We start from the raw sequence: 16190 nt of genomic DNA, 5'->3' as shown, positions 1-16190 counted from the left end.
GGGAATTTGGAGAGGTCCCAGTAGACTGGAAGCTGGCAAATGTTGTGCCGATTTTCAAGAAGGGTCAGAAAGAAGACCCTAGCAATTACAGGCCTGTCAGTCTCACGTCAGTGCCTGGTAAAATCATGGAGAAGATGGTTCTCGAACTTACTGAGGCGCACCTGGGGGACAAAGCAGTCATTGGTCCCAGCCAGCATGGATTTGTGAAGGGTAGGTCCTGCCTAACTAACCTGATTTCCTTTTATGATAAGATCACCCGTATGGTGGACCAAGGGAAACCAGCTGGTGTGATTTTTTTGGACTTCAGCAAGGGTTTTGACACGGTTTCCCATAGGATCCTACTGGACAAAATGTCCACCATACAGCTAAATAAAAACATCATACGATGGGTGAGCAATTGGCTAACGGGCAGGGCCCAAAGGGTTATGGTAAATGGGGCTGCGTCAGGCTGGCGGGCGGTCACCAGTGGGGTCCCTCAAGGCTCCATTTTAGGGCCGGTACTTTTCAATATTTTTATAAACGATCTGGATGTAGGAATAGAAGGTATTTTGAGCAAGTTTGCTGATGACACCAAACTTGGAGGAGTTGTGGACTCGAATGAGGGTGGAAAGGCCTTGCAGAGGGATCTGGATAGGTTGGAGAGCTGGGCGATCACCAACCGCATGAAGTTCAATAAGAGCAAGTGCCGGGTCCTGCACCTGGGATGGGGAAACCCTGGCTGCACGTACAGACTGGGCGATGAGACGCTGGAGAGCAGCCTAGAAGAGAGGGATCTGGGGGTCGTGGTAGACAGCAAGTTGAATATGAGCCAGCAGTGTGCCCTGGCAGCCAGGAGGGCCAACCGTGTCCTGGGGTGCATCAGGCACGGCATCACTAGTAGGTCAAGGGAGGTGATTGTCCCGCTCTACTCTGCGCTGGTGCGGCCTCACCTTGAGTACTGTGTGCAGTTCTGGGCACCACAGTATAAAAAGGACATGAAACTGTTGGAAAGTGTCCAGAGGAGGGCTACGAAGATGGTGAAAGGCCTGGAGGGGAAGACGTACGAAGAACGGCTGAGGTCACTGGGCCTGTTCAGCCTGGAGAAGAGGAGGCTGAGGGGAGACCTCATCACAGTCTACAACTTCCTCGTAAGGGGGTGTCGAGAGGCAGGAGACCTTTTCTCCATTAACACCAGTGACAGGACCCGCGGGAACGGGGTTAAGCTGAGGCAGGGGAAATTTAGGCTTGACATCAGGAGGGGGTTCTTCACAGAGAGGGTGGTTGCACACTGGAACAGGCTCCCCAGGGAAGTGGTCACTGCACCGAGCCTGTCTGAATTTAAGAAGAGATTGGACTGTGCACTTAGTCACATGGTCTGAACTTTTGTGTAGACCTGTGCGGTGTCAAGAGTTGGACTTGATGATCCTTAAGGGTCCCTTCCAACTCAGGATATTCTATGATTCTATGATTCTATGATGTATTTTGTATTTTCAACAACCATTTGTCTGCTGTGTATTTGTGACTTCAAGATCTCAATGTTTAAAGGCTCAATTTTTATTTATTTATTTATTCTGTCAATTGTCTGTGGAGACAACTGGAATCTCAATTTCAGACTTTGTTTTGAACAGTAGATTGAAATAGAACTGGAGGTGAACTTCTATGTGTTTGGAAGTAGTGAATCCATTTCCAAGGAAATAATTCTTATGACTGATAACATAGGGATGCTTGTGCTCTCAGCAGCACTGTGCTAACTCAAGGCTATAAAGTTTCTTCTGGCAAAATAGTTACTGGTAAAAATGAGATGTTCTGAAATTATCTGTTTCAAAACCTTTTTGTATGTCTGCTCATGGATTTCTCTGGATTAACCACACCATGTTGCTATTCACTTCCATTAACATATAGCTTACATCAGGGCAGCAAAAGAAGGAATATAGGCCAGGACAAATCTGTCAGCAAAGTGGCTTTTGAAATTTTCAGTATATGGGATGATGGTGTAGATAATAAATGTCATCATTAGGTTATTACTGCTTGCCCTTTCATTACTCATGCTAGCTTCTTGCATTACCTCTGAGTTATCAGATCATAAGCATGATACTAATTATCTTAATTACCTGTGTTTGAGCTAAAAATGTTCAATGTATTAACCAGCAGAGGAAAATGTATTAACTAAAAATCTTGACAAAGTCTGCTCTGAAGAATATTCCTCTGAGAAGCTCAGTCTCAACTAATTTCAAAACTAAGACTGGAGTACATTTTACAAGAAAATCTCTAATTTTGAGGTTATTGTTTTCATGTTATATCTCTGGAATATTATATTTCCATTTTTACTTTGTTCTTTGTACAAAAATTAAAACAATATTTTAAAAAATTTTGTAAAGAATTCTCTGTGATAAACAAATTTTGGCTTTTTAGTCTGGATAGGTAGCAGGACTGCTGTAGGAGAATTCAGGTGTGTTCTCTGACAATATCATAACAAGGAAACAGAAGCACTACCCTGGATATGAAAAGCCCTAAAGCCAATCTGTTTAGATAAATAAATATTAATGATAATATATCTAGGTCTGAGAATTGGGATTAAAGGAATTAAACTCATTACCAATTAATCTAGCTATTTTTGCTGCAGTAGGCTTGCTTTAGCTGCAAGAAAAGAAGATATTCATTTACTTGTGCACAGGTCTGATGCAGTCTGAAGAAAGTCAACTGGAACTAAAAAACCACCATGAAAATAGTTGTAGCTCCTTTTATAACGAAATTAATAAAAGTAAAAGTACATACATGAATGAATAAATATATAAAAGCTATAAAGTAATTAAATCATATTACTTTAATATACTATTTAGACAGTGAGATCATTCTAAATAAACAGCGGGGCATGGAATAAGTTATCTAGGACATATGATGAAACATCCTGTTGATGATATCTACTAGACATGCTTTATCTTGATTTTTTTTTCCTTCTTACTAGATATAGTGGGACTAATGGACAATCAGAAGATATTTTTAACTTCAGGTATCACTGATGATGGAGTTGATGAGGAAAAAGTAAAAGTAAACATGGACTCCTTCTTAAATCCAGTTGTAGTCCCTTCCCTTCCCTTCCCTTCCCTTCCCTTCCCTTCCCTTCCCTTCCCTTCCCTTCCCTTCCCTTCCCTTCCCTTCCCTTCCCTTCCCTTCCCTTCCCTTCCCTTCCCTTCCCTTCCCTTCCCTTCCCTTCCCTTCCCTTCCCTTCCCTTCCCTTCCCTTCCCTTCCCTTCCCTTCCCTTCCCTTCCCTTCCCTTCCCTTCCCACTCTGTCTTAGTGTAGACTCTGGGCAGAGCCATATATACTGCAGGTTGAGAAGGGAACCTTATTTGATAAAGCTCAACATAAAATTTAAGTATCCCACTCAGTATATGGAGAACCTTTTAGAAATAAAATAATCTCACAGATATGTCTTAATAACAGGAAAATAATTTTCACAACAGTAGATTGTGTACTTCTCTGGGTAGATATTGTTACCTAAAGCACTGAAACAAACTTACTACAGTATATGTATATAATAGACATTCAGTATATAATAGACATTCTCTAATGTCTATTGTTTTGAAACATGTCTTCTGTATATATTTACAATAATGGAAGATTTATTTTTTTTCCCTTCTTTCTCTATTGTACACATTTGTTTGACTATACTCTGCCTCCTTTTTATCCTGATCAGTTATAACTTTCCCAAAGAGTTCTTGAATTATTTGGGAGATAGGACAAGTCAGTGAATTCACAGGGTAAATGAATGTAATGGCATGAGTGTAAGTCAATGTATTCAAGCTAACCTCAGTGTCAGAGAACAATCCCAAACATTTATTGTACTAAAAAAATGTAGCCTATAAAGAAACCATTCTTATTTTAATGTCTGTGTGAAACATAAAAACATTTTTCATGTGCATTCTCAGCTTAAATGTTTTCAGCATTATTGTAACTTAAACTAAGATTATGCAATTTATTCTGTGTTGTATGCTTTTCTACTTAAAAGAAAAGACCTTAAGTAAGCTCAATATTTTCACTGTATATCAAAGAAATCAAATTAAAGTTATTGGCAACAATGAAGTATTTCTAAATTTTCCTGAGATGATTCCACACTGCTAATTTCATCTTAGCTCACAGTTTTTACAGGCACTATAGAGCTGACTCCAGAAATCATTTTATGTGGGAAATGGTTGTAAAGTGTATATTTATTGGAATGTATATATTTGTAACTGTCTTAAGTAACACTCATAGTTTGAAGGACATTACCGTAATAACCCCCTCTCTCCCTCACATGATTACACCCCACCTGCCCCCCAAAGACTTGGAAGATGAAAGACTATGAGACTGCAATTATTTTCTTCCAAAACAGCTATTAGTTGAGATTGTATCTGGCAACTGTATATTTCATGCTAGTTTTACTTTACTAAAATTTATAATGTCTTTGGTAGTCTGACCTGGTCTCAGTGAAACATTGTGTGATTTATTCATTAGTTCCAACTTATTAGTGTTTGAAATGTACTGTTCAAAACATCTTATCTAAATGAAAATACCTTCACGGTTAATCTGCTAGAAGGTTTTAGCTTGAGTAAGTATATGTCACATAGCTCATAGCCTACGACTTTAAGGTTCTGTGATTCAAGCTTTTATATGTGATTCATTGTTTTATCCAAATGTTGAAAACAACTTAAAGCTGGCTAATATTTAACAACTTGAATGCTTGGTGTCTTTGTATTCAGTGTTCCTGTGATTAAGAATCTCTGTCTTCCCCTGTGTCTGCCTAGAGAACCTGAATGTGAACAAGTCTGTGGGATGTGATGAGAGGCATCTGCAGGTCCTAAGGGAACTGCTGAATGAAGTTCACAGAATTATTGAGGTTGGAAAAGACCTCAAAGATCATCAGGCCCAACCATCACTCTACTACCAATGTCACCCACTGAACCATGTTCCTAAGCACCAAGTCCATGTTTACTAAAACACTCCCCGGGACAGTGACTCCACCACTTCCCTGGGCAACCCGTTCCAATGCCTGACTACTCTTTCTGAGAATAAATGTCTACTAATTTCCAGAGTAAACCTCCCCTGGCACAACTTGAGGCCATTCCCTCTTGTCCTATCACTACTTATCTGTGAGAAGAGGCTGACCTCCAGCTCCCCACAACTTCCTTTCAGGCAGTTGTAGAGACCAATAAGGTCTTCCCTGAGTGTCCTCTTCTCCAGACTAAACAACCCCAGTTTCCTCAGCCATTCTTCACAGGACTTGTGCTCCAGGCCCTTCACCAGCTTCATAGCCCTTCTCAGACACCCTAGGGCTTTAATGTCTTTCTTATAATGAAGAGCCCAAAACTGAACACAGTACTCGAGGTGTGGCCTCACCAGAGCAGAATACAAGGGGACAATCACCTCCCTGGTCCTGCTGACTACACTATTCCTGATACATGCCAGGATTCTTGGCCACCTGGACACACTGCTCATTCATATTCAGGGGAACATCAATCAGCACCCCCAGATCTTTTTCCTCTGCACAGCTTTCGAGCCACTCTTCCCCAGGCCTGTAGCTCTACATAGGGTTTTCATGGCCAAAGTGCAGGAACCTCCACTTAGCCATGTTCAGCCTCATCCCATTGGCCTCTGCTCATCCACCCATCCTGTACAGATCCCTTGCAGGGCCTTCTTGTCTTCTGGCAGATCAACACTCCCCTCCAACTTTGTGTCTTTTGCAAACTTACTGAGGGTGTACTCAATTCCCTCATCCAAAACAAGATATTAAAGAGGATGGGCCCCAACACCTACCCCTGGGGAAGACCACTTATGATTTCACTATGTTCAACACTATTCTCTGGGCTCAGCCATCCAGCCAGTTTTTACCTCAGCAAGGACTGTACCTGTCCAAGACACAGACTGTCAGCTTCTCCAAGAGAACACTATGGGAGACTGTGTCAAAGACCATGCTGAAGTCTAGGTACACTACGTCAACAGCCTTTCCCTCATTCACCAGGTGGGTCACCCGGACATAGAAGGAGATGAGATTGGTCGGACATGAACCCATGCTGACTGGGCCTGATCCTCTGTTTGTCCTGCATATGCTGCATGATTGCATTCAAGATGACCTGTTCCATCACCTTTCCTGGCACCAAGGTCAAGCTGACAGGTCTGTAGTTCCCCAGGCCCTCCTTATGACCCTTCTTATAGATGGGTGTCACATTAGCAAGTCTCCAGTCATCTGGGACCTCTCCAGATGACCATGACTACTGATAGATGATGGAAAGTGGAAAGTCAGCAATCACAACCGCCAACGCCCTCAGCACCCTCGTGTGGATCCCATCTAGCCCCCTGGACTTGTGGCAGTCCAGGTGGAGCAGATGGCCTCTAACTCTTTCCACCTGAACTGTGGGGTGTTTCTTCTGCTCTTTGTCCCAGACTTCCAGGTCAGGAGTCTGAGTACCCCGAAGATAAGTGGTCTGACTACTGAAGACAGAAGTAAATAAGGCATTAAGAACCTCAGCCTTTTACTTATCCTCAGTAGTCATGTTTCCCCCTTGCATCCAGTAAAGAATGGAGATTCTTCTTGGCCCTCCTCTTGCCATTAATATATTTCTAAAAACATTTTTTGTTATCCTTAACCAATGTGGTCAGGTTGAGCTCACAGTGGGCTTTGGCCTTCCTGATTTTATCTCTGCACCTGCTGGCAACTTCCTTGTACCCTCCAAGTTGCCTACCCCTTCTTTCACCAGATGTAAACTCTCTTTTCCTCCTGGACACTGAGCAAAAGTTCCCTGTTCAGTCATGCTGGTGTTCCCTGATGGCTCATCTTATTGCACATGGGAACAGACTGCTCCTGCACCTTTAAGACTTCCTTCTTGAGGAGCATTCAGCGTTCCTAGACCCCTCTGCCCTTCAGGAATGACCCCCAAGGGACCCTCCTTGTCAGTGTTCTGAACAATTCAAAGTCAGCACTCTGAAACTCCAAGGATGCGGTTTTACACTCTGCCCAAGACAGTTCCCAACCACCACATCTCTCACCAGTCCTTCTCAGTTTGTGAACAGCAGGTCTAGCAGGGCACCCCATCTTGTAAGCTTACTAACCAGCTGAGTCAGGAAGCTGTCTTCCACATACTTCATACTTCAGGAACCCTCTAGACTGCTTCCTTCAGGCTGTATTTTTTTTTTTTTCCAGCATGTCAGAGAAGTTAAACTCCCCCATGAGAACAAGCGCTGGTGATTACACAACTTCTGCCAGCTGCTTATAGAATGTCTCATCCATCTCTTCATCCTGGTTTGGCAGTCTATAACAGACTCTCACCAGGGTGTCCACCTTGTTGGCCATCCCTCCAATCCTTATCCACAGGGACTCTATCTTATCATGCCCAACCCCGATCTCAACAACATTGAAACACTCTTTAATATAGAGAGCCATGCTGCCCACTCCTCCTTAGTTTCCAGATCTTTCTGAAGATCTCATAGCCATCCATTGCAGCACTCCAGTCATGGGAGTCATCCCACCATATTTTAGTGATGGCAAGTAGGTCGTAGTTTGCCTGTTGCTCAATGGTTTCCTGCTCTTCCTTTTTGTTGCCCATGCTGCATTCATTGGTGTAGATACACTTCAGTTGCGCCATTGCCCTCACCCCCAACCCTGGGACTGCTCCCCCAGGCACAACTCTACTGAGCCTCATTTCCTCCCCATCCCCCTTCATAACTCATTTAAAGCCCTCTCAATGAACCCTTCCAGCTCCTGGGCTAGAGTCCATTTCTCCCTTTGAGACAGGTGGGACCCATCTGCAACCAACATGCCATATGCTGAGTAAACATCCCCATGATTAAAATCCCCAACATTCCTGCAATGGCACCAGACTCTCAGCCATGTATTTATCCTCTTGGCCTTCCAGGTCCACTCAGTATCCCTCCCCATGACTGAAGGGATAGAGGGAAACACCACCTGTGCACCCACTCCATCCAGTAACTGTCCCAATCCCCTGAAGTCCCTTTTGATAACCTTCAGTCTTCTCTCAGCAATTTCTTTGCTACCAGCCTGAATTATCACAAAAGGGTTATAATCAGAGGGGCAAACAAGGTTAGGAAGTTTCCTGGTGATATTCATGACACAGGCCCCAGGTAAGCAGCAGACTTCCCTATGGGTAGGGTCTGGCCAACATATGGGACCCTCTGTTTCCCTTACAAGGTAGTCACCTATGACCATTATCCTTCTTTCCTTCTTGGTGGAGGAAGTCTTGAAGCATGGAGTCAACTTCTTTGCTTTAGACAGCTTCCTGTGTGGATTTTGCCCCACATCCTCATCACCCTACCCCTTGAGCTCCAGAGCCTCAAGCCTATTGTGTAAGTGAACCTCGGGAGGTGGGATGGGTAGGAAGGGAGCTCACCTGTGACATTGAGCAAGGACCTGTTTCCATTCCTCTCCATTTCTCAGGTCCCTTCTCTCTGCCCAACAGTTACAGGGCAGGGCTTTATCACTATTTCGGGTGTGTCACCCCGGAGTCTTTCTCTCAGGCATGGCAGGGAGTGACTTCACCAGTCTAACTCCAACTCCCAATGTCTGGAAAAGGACAAACATATCTCTCATTTTGAAAAGGGGGAAAAGAAAATCTGGTGAACTACAAGGTAGTTTCTCACCTCTGTGCCTGACAAGATCATAGAGCAGATCTTCCTGGAAACTATGGAAAGGAAAACAGAGACGTGATTGGTGAGAGACAAAAGACAAAAATCTTATTATTAGCACATTAGTGTTCAACTTAGGTGTAATTCTATTTTATTAGTAAGCTACAGCTTACTTTAGCAAAAGCACAATAAAAATCTTAGCTCATGAGATCAATGCATTTTTTTCCTATATAATTCAAAGCAGCGTATCTCATGTGAGCGTGTTCTTTTCACATGAAATCTACCACAGATTTAAGAAACCCATAGAAACTAATTCAAGTGTTCTTATTTAAGATGATTGATTTGCTATGAAGTAAATAAATAAATGATTTTGCATAGCATTATTGTTTTGTTTTGTTTCTCCTAGTAAGTTGCATAGTCTTTTAAATCTTATAAGGTTTTATTAGTGAAATATTTGTAGTGCGACTACAGCCATCTCATTTTTCAGGAGTAGTTAATAAATTACTGAAAATTAAGCTAAACTATGTGGCAGAAGACTTTAATAATGTGAACGCTTTCAGCTCGCATACAGACTTTTGTAGTAATCATGAGTCAACCATGTTGAACTTAGAAGTTTCTCTTCTAAGAAGCAGAATAAAGATTTCCAAATTTATAATACTATGTGAGCTTTTTTGGACCTCTTTAAACAAGTCACTATTAAAACTTTTTGAAGATAGGTATATAACTATATATTTTCCAATTATAGTTGGTAACATGTCTTAGATCTTTCCCAACATTTCATTCTCTGAGATCATTGACAATACATATATCTTGGAGAACAAGTTTTAATTCCAGGAAGTAGTTTAGCAACATTTGCAGACATGAATCTGCAGGTTTCCCTGGTCAGCTGCTAATTGTGATGAATGATGATGAGGTACTGTTTGTCATCGGAGTCTTTATGGGTCTACATATGGACCCATAAAGAGTACAGATTTAAAAATAGGTGATTTGTGTTTTTAAGGTCTCCTTGAAACAGAAAGAGAAGGAGAGGGAGAGGGAGAGGGGGAGGGGGAGGGGGAGGGGGAGGGGGAGGGGGAGGGGGAGGGGAGGAAACTGAACACCTCTCCTATGAAGAAAGGCTGAGAGACTTGGGCATGTTCATCCTGAAGAAGAGAAGGCTTTGGGGTGACCTCATTCTTCACTCCGAGGGTGGTGAGGCACTGGAACATGTTGCTCAGAGAGGCTTTGGATGCCCCATTCCTGGAGGCGTTCAAGACCAGGTTGGAGGAGGCCTTCGGTAACCTCATCTAGTGGGCGTCATCCTTGCCTGTGGCAATGGGATGGAACTCTAAGGCCCCTTCCAACTCAAGCCATTCTATGGTATAATTCTATGATTTTTTTTTTCTTTTCAAACACTTTATTTAATATATAGACTTTATTTTAACATTTTATTTAATATATAGAAGTAGGGCTTCTCTGACTGAAACTAGTATCAGAATGAATGTTTATTAACTCAACTGTGCAACAACTTTCCAATGACCAGCTTCCAAATTCAGGTGAAAATCTGTCTTCTTAGCTTAATGTTGTAAAAATATCAAAGAGTCGTGTTTCAGACAGAACTTATTTCTACCTTGAATTTTATTGTAGAGTTCCACTGGAGTTTTGTAACAAAAGAATTTTTTCATTTTAAATTGTTATGAAGAAGTTTGTTTAATGCTGTGGAAAATTTACTTAGTAAGGGTGATTCTGAGAAGCCTTGAGCCATCAGATACATGTTTATCTACTCTAAACAATACATAAGCAGCTATTTTTATCAATGTAGTGTCTTAAATTAGCTTGTTGCTTTTTTTGTTGTTGTTGTTGTTGTTTATTTGTTTGTTTTGTCTTGTTTAGTTGTTTTTGTTTGTTTGTTTCTTTTTTTAAGTGTATATTCAAAATAAATTGGTAATATGAACAGAATTTCTGTTCTTAGTTTAACCTGATTTATTATAGTGTCTTTGGCAAAGCCTGTGGAAATGTAAGCTATGCAGATAACATACTAAAGTATTGTTTCTTTTCTGGCATCATATTTTTAAAACTTCACTCATAGTCTTTCAATTGTTGTTGTTGTCGTTGTTTTGAAATAAATGAGTTTTTACATCAAGAGTGACAGTCAAGAGAAGTAGTTGGGTCATTGGTGTTTTATAGAGTCTCCATGAAATAAAATTCCGTTTGGTTTCAGAATCACAGCTCATAAACACTGAAATCATGCTCAAGAATAGGTAAAGCCTTGTTGGAAAGAAATACTTTGTGTAAGTTTCAGAGGTGATTAAGTGATTAATTGGTGGTTTTTTTGTTGTTTTTGTTTTTTGTTTGTTTGTTTTTGTTGTGTTTTGTTTTTGTTTTTGTTTTCCTTTCAGGAAAGAAAATACATTTGGGACAAAAATTGGTGATCAAAATGTCATAATCAAAACTGGATACAATTCCATATCAGAGCAAGGAACAAAAACAACTGAGGGTATGATTTTATTTACTGGGCTTTTGCAGTACTAATTGGGCTTTTGCTTTGAAATATTTGCAATGATAGCATGTGTCAATTGTTAACTAGCTTTAAAATCATATTGAAATCTTTTGATGATGCATCTCAATGAACCATATCATTATCTTTCTTTCTATAATATCTCTAAATAACGCTTAAGTTTGATAATAAGTTTGATTAGAATGTCTTTTACTGAACTAAAAACCAGTGTCAGTCTGCACTAATGTTCTTATGGCAAACTACTTTACTCAATTACAAGGCTCTGTCTCTTTATAGCTTTTCCAAAGTATTTAATTTCATTGCCTTCACACTTTTCTGAACTGTAGGTAGAAATGGCTTGTGCTGAGTTTACTTTCAGTCATCAAATACCTACAAAAATGATTTTTTTAGACTATGTCTATATTCACTTTGTTATAATGTAGATAAGGAAACACATAAGCTATAATCACTTGTCAGTGACTTCATCTTGGGCAAAAACAAAGGTAGGCAGATCATAATGGTAAATTGACTTGTAAAAACAGTATTGAGAAAAGAAATTGAATATGCGCTTTAAGGTAAAAGAAAAGGTCATCTGATCTGGAGCTGTGTAAAAGGGAGAACAAAGTAGGCCATACAACGTTTGCATGATGTACTAGAGGCACTTCTGTAATATTCCTGGAGGTTGAACAAAAGGTTGGATTAGATTTGAGGTTCCCTTAAGTTAATAAATTGTTCTGTCAAAAAGCTGTCTGCTGAAATGGGTATTGGAGTTTAGTATTAAGCACGTTGCTACTTGACCTAAGGCAAGCTATATTGTTTATAAAAGGATTAACTAAAATCACATAGATTCTAGGTCTACTTTTAAATCATATTTCATCTTACTAGAGACATATTGGTTTTACCAGAAATAAATACTGTCATGGAAAGTTGAAAAGCCCGGGTATATAGGATATAAACTGTTATTTATTTATTTATTTATTTATTTTTATTATTATTTTTTGGAGATGAAGATTCAAGCCAAGGATAAGTTTATAAAAACAAAAAGCCATTAGAGTGGTCAAAAGTGACAGAGGTAGAGCCAGGAGCTGTTTATTTATTTATTTATTTTGGAAATGATGAAGTTACAGCTTTCTTTCTTCATTTTTACCTAGACAATCATATCAGACCTTTTTTATTTCAGTGATGGTGCATTTGACTTATGTTGTATTTTTCCTATAGGTAATTTAATATATTTTTGAATCACTGTAGCATCTCTAAAATCATCTCAGAAAATGTCCTTCCTTTCTCAAAGTGTTCTGATTCACTAATGCAGCGTCAGGTATTTATCACACTTTTGCACGTATACTGTCTGCAAGCATTTGTACTCAGGAAAGTGCTCGGTGGCAAATTATGTAGAATTATAAGATACAAACTTTAGGGATAAATGTCTAAAAGGATTAAGGAACAACGTTATTCAGTATGCTCTTCTACTGTCGATCTTGTCTATCTACTTTATTTCAGAAATGTAACAGATTATCCTTTTAATCCTTGTTGCTTGGTTTATATCCTTAAGGCCCTTCAGTTTTAAACACTTTTCTCCATAAAAAGACAGACAGATAACACCTTTGTGCCTGATACTGCATTTTCCAAAGAAAAACTTACTGCTTCAAAAATAACACCATGATTATTTTTTTTTTATTCTTCTTCAGTATGTTGCACCATTGAAAACCTTAACTGTTGAGATCACCTCAACCTTACCAAGAGATCACTTTTTGGAGCCAGAGAATCTTTTAAGTGTTTACCACATATTTTTTTTTCTAACCCACTGCAATTTTGTTTAAGTGACAGTGTAAATAAAATGATCCAATGAAAATAGCATGTATTTTCTCAAATTTATATGAAGTTAGTGTTATATTAATAATAGAAGTTTTGTTGTTTATTTGTTTGTTTAAATCAATGACTGTTTGATAAGAATTTCAGATGAGCAACAGTAGAATTTAATGAAACAGACCATTCTCATTGTTTACTGACTGGTATATCTATATTCTCCTAAGTTTAACAATTAGTTAATGATAGAAATAAGTGCTCTACACTTAAGTACTACTCAATGTTTACTGATGTCTACTTTTTTATTTTAAATTCTGTTAATTTTAATTGTTCTTTCCAAATTTAGATGCCTTTGATCCAGTATCAAAATACTGATGTCTGCACTACCAAACAATGTAGCTTGCTTAGTGGTATCATACATCAATAGAATCTGAATCAAACCTGTTTGAAGATAATCGTTATTTTCAGCTGCACATCCACATGGAAATTTTACTTGACTGCATTAAGCTTATAAGGTTCCAGGGAATGCATCAGATGCTTGTTTTCAGAGCAAGAAGATACACACAAGTTCAGTGACTATTATTCAGTCAAAAATATTCCAGCTTACCCCAAGACAGAGGGGTAAGGATTGAACCTACAGAGCCAATTCCTGCATATTCTTGTATGATGTGTAATGGATGCTACTTTGAGTCCTTTATAAAATCAATTTCTGTGTATATCTCATACTATCATAGATTATATTTGTATTAAGACTGTGATCATCTGAAAGAAGAACAGTCACCACATGATGAAGGTAAATTCAGTAAACCATAGGAATAGTATAATTTAAAATTTTCATTTTGATATCTTGAAGTTTTTCACTTGTTGATCTACATTGCAATGACTTTCCATTTACCAATGACTTTCTCTAAAATAATAAGGTTGGACATGAAGGCACTTGGTGAATCTGTTTAGATCTTTTCAATATAGTGAACACGTCAAAAAAACATCTAGGATGTTTAAAATTCAAGAGAACTAGATCTTAATTAACATGGGAACTAAATTACTGACATTCTTGAAAATAAAAATGTTTAAGTTACAACAAAACTTTTGCCTGTCCTTTGTACTTGTGGGAATAGATTTGTGTTTCCTCAAAGGTGTATTTCCTATGGATAAAAATTGCTAGCTCACTTCTGAAACATAAATATTTTAGGGATATTGTGAACCAATTGTTGGCATTTAGCTAAATCCATGCTTAAAAAAAAAAAAAAAAAAAAAAGAATGTTTTACTTTTTGAGCAGTATAACTTAAATTTACGATGTTGAGATAAACATTTCTATTGAGTTGTTTCTGGTTATTTTAGTAACCTCAAACTTTATTTCTTTTTTCTCCCTAAAATGGCCATCCCTGCCATTCATTCTCTGTAGTTCTACAGTAGGTTGCTGACTTCAAATTACTCCAGAGGAAATGGTGCACCTTTCCAGACTAAAACATGTCCCAGAGAGCAGTTTTCAGAGGCCCAACCAAAATTCAAAAAACAATTAAAATAGGTGTTGTATACACAGCATGTGACAAGTAACATAGGCAAGTGACAAGTAACAGATGAAGTTAAGTTCATTCAATTTAACTATTTAAAAATTAAATATCTCTGTTTAGTTTGATTTTATAGTGAAATTAGAAGTTATTCACTTTTAGAGCACGTAGTCTGATTCAGACACACTCTACAAGTGCTCATTTTTTTGACAAGAGGAGCCTAGGGTATGAGTTTATGCATATGTCTCTAATTGCTAATGATACTTAAAATTTGTTTCATTTTAGATAATTGAAAGAAGCCCATTAGTGAATGAAGCCCATATGATTAAGCTCGCAGTTATATGTCAGGTAAGGTGGTAGAACTAAAGCGAGGACCCAGGTCATATAATTGCCAGTTCAGCATATTGCTCAATAGCACATTCTTACACTCTTCTTGGGTTGCTACTGGCATTTGTGCAAGAATAAAACCCATCTTCATATATATGTCTACTGCCAAACCATATATACTGCTGAAATTTAGAATGAATAAGACTGCCATCTACTGAAAGTTCAAATTTATTGTCATTTTTCTTGACAACAAACCAGCAATAAAGGATAAAAAAACAGCTCATCTGATGTGAACAAAAGACATGATGGTCAAAAATAACTCTGTGTTTTTTAATACTAAAAATAATGTATCTGAACTTTTTAGTGAACTTTTATATTATGTTGTTTTAAAATGTACTTCAGATTTGCTTCCTGTTCTCAAGAGGGTATTTCATCTGGACAGGAAATACAGAAGACTTTATTTGATTCAATCAAACCTCAGAACAAATTTTATGCATTGTTAAAAATTTGCTTTAGTAAATGTCAGCTAAATTTTAATTTAAACACAGAAATACAGAAATGTCAGAGAATCTGTTTGCTGTTTTGTTGTGGTGTTTTTTATTTGTTTATTTGTTTGTTTTTAATAGCAGAAAACTAAAGAAACAAATATTTTGTGCTTTTAGGGTTCCTTGATTTGTATTTTTCTGATAAAAGTCTTCTTAAGAGAAGGCTGCACAAGTAATTTAAATAGTAGCTTTAGTATAAACAGAAACATTTGTCCTTCTATCTGACCTGTTTAATGTGTCCATTCTGTTGTACAGACTCTCTCTCTCAGACCTTTTGAGTAACCAGAAAACAAAATCCAAACAAGGTGCCTGAGATTTCTTACATATGCCTACCAAACTTACAATATAATGAGAAAAAAAAATAAATAAAAAAAAAATCAGCAAGTTCTTTAGCTTCTAATATTAGGTTTCTGTTCTGTATCAACTTATGAAACCTAAGAAGCTGAACAGAAAGGTAACATCAGAGAAGTAACAATAGATACTGGTTATATATTGCTCATAAGTGTCATAAGTGTCTCATAAGTGTCATAAGTGTCATAAGTGTCTCATAAGTGCTCATAAGTGTGACAGTTAACATGAGAGTGGGAAGTAAAAACTTTTTTTATGTATGTATTCAACAACCAGTAAATAAAATATTCACTAGTCAGTGGCCTTGTTTTTAAATCTCAGAAACCCTGGCACTACCTGGTGAATGACTGAATGACTGTTTTCTTCCACATGAGATTTTTTTAATTTTTTTTCTGCAGAGAAGTTACTCTTTATCTTTCTTCACATGTTCATGTAATTGAGATAATTGTGTGCCTACAGAATTCATGCAGTGGAATGCATCCAAAGAAGGACCATCATGCACAGACCTGCATGCATTGTGTGCAGTCATTTCACATCTTAGAAAAACTGATCACTCAAATGTTAGGAAATAAAATGTTTTG

The 16190-nt window shown here is 38.4% G+C and overlaps 1 long non-coding RNA gene across 1 annotated transcript in view; it reads left to right on the top strand.

The window, feature by feature from the left end:
* Positions 1–15635, top strand: part of LOC311430659 — a 63225-nt gene extending 47590 nt beyond the window's left edge. The window contains exons 2-3 of the long non-coding RNA XR_014688927.1: positions 10974–11071; positions 14675–15635. This is a non-coding gene — a long non-coding RNA (uncharacterized lncRNA). The remainder of the gene's footprint in view (positions 1–10973; positions 11072–14674) is intronic.
* The last annotated feature ends 555 nt before the right edge of the window (positions 15636–16190 follow it).

Source organism: Aythya ferina (genome assembly GCF_964211825.1).
Source record: "Aythya ferina genome assembly, chromosome: 1".
Taxonomy (NCBI): Eukaryota; Metazoa; Chordata; class Aves; order Anseriformes; family Anatidae; genus Aythya; species Aythya ferina.
The sequence above is the reverse complement of the archived record's forward strand: the minus strand, read 5'-3'. Positions and strand labels throughout refer to the sequence as shown.